This window comes from Carettochelys insculpta, chromosome 1 (genome assembly GCF_033958435.1).
Source record: "Carettochelys insculpta isolate YL-2023 chromosome 1, ASM3395843v1, whole genome shotgun sequence".
NCBI classification, from domain to species: Eukaryota; Metazoa; Chordata; order Testudines; family Carettochelyidae; genus Carettochelys; species Carettochelys insculpta.
The window spans coordinates 209,151,111-209,155,047 of NC_134137.1; the positions used below are offsets into that span (position 1 = coordinate 209,151,111).

The following is a 3,937-nucleotide window of genomic DNA, read 5'->3' on the forward strand; positions in this document are numbered from 1 at the left end:
CCATCCTCGGGCTGGTGGAATTTCCTTTGAGGTGGGATGAATTTTTTAGGGGCAACACCAATGCTGGGGTCCTGTGCAGATTTGCATCATGGGTACAAATAAACATCATTAGCTATAAACACATGTTTGGAACAGATCAAAGGTATGGAAGACAAACACATCTAACCGGGGGATAACTCACAAGCAGCACCGCTTCTAATGGTTATTTCATATGACGTCATATGAAAAAGAATATTAATGCCCTGATTCGGTACCTCTATTTGATCACCCTTTCTACCAGCAATGGCTGTTAAACACACCCAGGTGGAGCACTCTGAAAATGGCTCTATAAATAAATCACAGACATGGCCATTCAGTGAAACATAAACATCTGCCCCAGAGCCCCAGTGTAAACACCTCCTTCCACAGACCACAAACTCTCCACAATCTCCACTGCAGCTGCTTTCAGAAATGAAGCATCTGCCTAAGCACCACATGCTACAGACCTCTGCAGTTTCAGAGCCACCCCTGTTACGTGTTACATGCTACATACCTCTAGAGTTCACAGAGCCACCCCTGTTGCATGTATATCACCTGCCCACGGAGCTCAATGAAGCTGAGTCCAGGGAGTTGACGCATCCAGTAGAACCTGTTCAGAGACCATCAGGCTCTGAAAAGCCACAGGAACCTCCCTGTCCAGAGCAGCCAGGCCACGTAGTCAAGATGCCCCAAGGGCTCACCTTGAGCTGGAAACTGTCATTTTGGCGTTATTAGCAGCACTGTCTGAACAGCTCAGCCAGCCAGCTGGTAGGAACAGGTCTTACAAGTGTCGTCTTAGGAAAGGAGCCAGGGAGCTGCAGGGACATAGGGACTCAACAGTGAGGTGGCTGGGGCAGGGCTTTACCATGTACCCTGGGGAATTAACTCAAATGGGAGAGCACTTGCTTTGCATGCGAGAAGCAGTGGGATCAATGACCACCTTCTCCAATAAGAATTGCATTCGCCAGCCTTATCTTCCAACGCAATGTGAGAACAATGCCCCTTCCTCTGACAACTCGGTTCCCCCTCTGAATATAGAGGCAGGATTTGGGGCTGTCTGTGCTTAGCTGTGTGCAAGGGTACAAGAGAGCTCTTTGAACATCTCCTCTCCCACCTGCTGGGAAGCGACACACTTTTGCTCTGGAGGCAATATTTGAAAGAGGAAGTCAGGACCATGGACTACCTCAGGTGAGAGAAAGTAGTGATGCACATGTGAGCCATGTACCTAATATGGTAATACCCCTGGAGTGGGTAGGAGTGAGTTGCATGTGGGTCATTTTGGTGGGCAGGTTTAGTGCTGCATTCGCAGAAGGTTCTGGAGTTGGGGTGACAGCTGTGGGGTCTGCTCCTGTGGGCTCTGTGTCTGTGGGTAGGAGAGGAGGCAGGAGAGCAGCTGCTCCAAGGCCATGTGTGCTGGGTGAGCTGGGAGCAGCTGAGCTCAAGAGCAGGCAGCAGACTGAGGTCCCTCTGCTGGAAGCACGTTACACGTTGCATGTTACCTCTCTGTCAGGGAACATGGGCCGTATTAATTAATATTGTGTTTAGGGCAACAGAAAGAGGGGACAGGCAGGGCTTGAGGGGACACCCGGCAGGGGCCTAGCACAGTGGGTGAGGGGCAGCAGGGCCTGAGGGAATTCCTAGCCAGGGCTCAGGGCTGTGGGGAATGGGAGACAGAGTCTGGGGGAAGGGGGATGCCAGGTCATGTGTTAATCAGCTAAGCCACAGAGCCCATCACCATTGCTAAAACCCAGACACTACTGGGAATGGGACCCAGGCTCTTCTGCTTCTAAGACACACGCTTCAACCAGCTAATTCACAGACCCTCAAGGACCAGTGGCTCAGTGCTCACTGGTGGCCAATGACTCCCATACAATTTCCTTCATTCTTTCCCTGTCCAGTGTGGAACAGCTTAGTTTCTGTAGCCAAACTCTGCACCCATCTAGTGTACCATCTCCCCATTCTCTGTGGGCTCTCCCTTTCCTATTTGAACCATCCATTATGCTAAATAACAGGGTTTTCATTTTTCTTTCCTCCTTCATTCTGCAGCTCAACTCAAATTCCTGTAACTTCCACTGCATAACCTTCTACAGTAGGTTTTCTTTCAGTCGCTTCTTTCTGCAGAATTCCTCATTGGTGAGCTTCAGCATCTATCCCATTATCAGCATCTTTCTATAACAGCTCCTCTTGGACACCAATGTACTTCTCTTTGAATCTTTCGTTATCACCCATGTCTCACAACCGCACAACATGCTGCTGAATACACACGTGTTCAAGACACTCAGCTTTGCTCCTAAGATAATTGCTTTGTTTCTTCAGTTCTCATCCACTGCCTTCAAACTTGCACTTGCTTTCACAATTCAAGTCGCTATTCCCTTCTTACAGCCCAGAGCATATATTATGTTGCTTCCCACATGTGATCTTCTCTACTTTGATCCCATCTATACTGATCTCCCTTCTAATTTTCTAATCTACATATATCATTGTTTTTGTATAACAATGTTCATAATCCGTCTGTACCGCTTCCCTTCCTCATTTAGCACCTGCACCATTCTTGTCAGCTTCTTTTCATCATCTTCAATGAGAACAATGTCAGCCATGAACCTCAGCTTGTAGATTATCATCCCGAGCAGCTATTCCATCGACTTTTTCCTCAATCTTGTCTAGATGCATGATGAAGATACTTGTTATAACCAAATTCCCATCCCTCCACACATTCTTACCTATGCCTGTGCATTCTTGTTGATAGCTGTCAACAACCGATCTGTCTGCTATCCCCTACCTGTGACTCCAACAGCACCCAAGTCACTTTCTGATCTATCCTGTCAAATGCCTTTTGAAAATGAACAAAGCTACTGCAGATGCCGGTGTACCTCTCCAGGCACGAGCCTGGGCAATTTTTTGGGACCCTGGGCTGCCCAGACGCCAGTGTCCCCCTCTCGGCTTCACTGATATCATCCAAAGGAGAGCATAACCTCTACGTCTGGTACCAGCTCAGCTGCAGAAACTGCCAGGTCAATGCCAGAAGTTGGACAGAACCGCCTTAGGACTCCCCTCTGGATTTTGTGTCAGGGTTTACTCCCTCAGCCTTGCTCCTTCCCAGGATAACCCATAAGGCAGTGGGGCGGGTTGCACATAAGCTATCCACAATCTTCAGCTGACAGAACTTGTTTCACACCAAGCATCATAGCTTAAAAAGCCAAGGCACTTCCCATTTCACCAAGGAGCAGGTCCTCTCCTCTCTCCGCTTCCAACAGAGAAATTGAAAGAAAAGAGAAAGCAAGAGTTAAACCTGTGTTGACTGGGAATTGAACCCAGACCAAGTGCTGGGAAGGCAGCCATGCTAACCACTACACCACCAACACCTTCTTGAAGGGGGGTTTGCAAAAACCAGCAATATGAATCATGGAACATGTGTCTTCAACGCCATGTTTTGTTTTCATTTTCTTTGATATATTGATATTGCAGAAGCTCTGTTCTCTGTCACTCACAGGGCACCGGGGGGGCTAGATAATCAAATGTGCCAAATAGAAGACTTACCTACCCTGAATGCAAACCCAGCCACACCTGACGCATCGGCTGATGCCCTTCAGTACATTTGCTCTCACTTCTTTAGAATTACTGAAGAGCCTCCAAGCAGATACAAGAACACTGTCCCACACACAAAGGAAATCTGCCTCCCTGAGTGATGGTAGCTCTGTGAGTGGGAGAAGCTAGGTCAGTGGGGAAGCTGTGGTGTGCAGCTGGGGAGAGAAAGTTTAATTAACCCCCATTTGAAAAACTATGCTGGGCTGGGACAGAAGAAGGAGCCTGGGGAAGAAGAGTTTGTCCTACAGGGACCTGAAGATCAGAGATTCAAGCAAGAGTGAGATGTGGGTGTCAACCAGTGATAGAGTGTTTGATTTCAGGTGAAGTGATCTTC

At 48.2% G+C, this 3,937-nt stretch overlaps 1 non-coding gene across 1 annotated transcript; it reads right to left on the reverse strand.

Moving 5' to 3' along the window:
- Positions 1 to 3,308: 3,308 nt before the first annotated feature.
- Positions 3,309 to 3,380, reverse strand: TRNAG-UCC (transfer RNA glycine (anticodon UCC)). Its single transcript has one exon. It is a non-coding gene; the product is annotated as a tRNA-Gly (tRNA).
- Between the last annotated feature and the right edge of the window lie 557 nt (positions 3,381 to 3,937).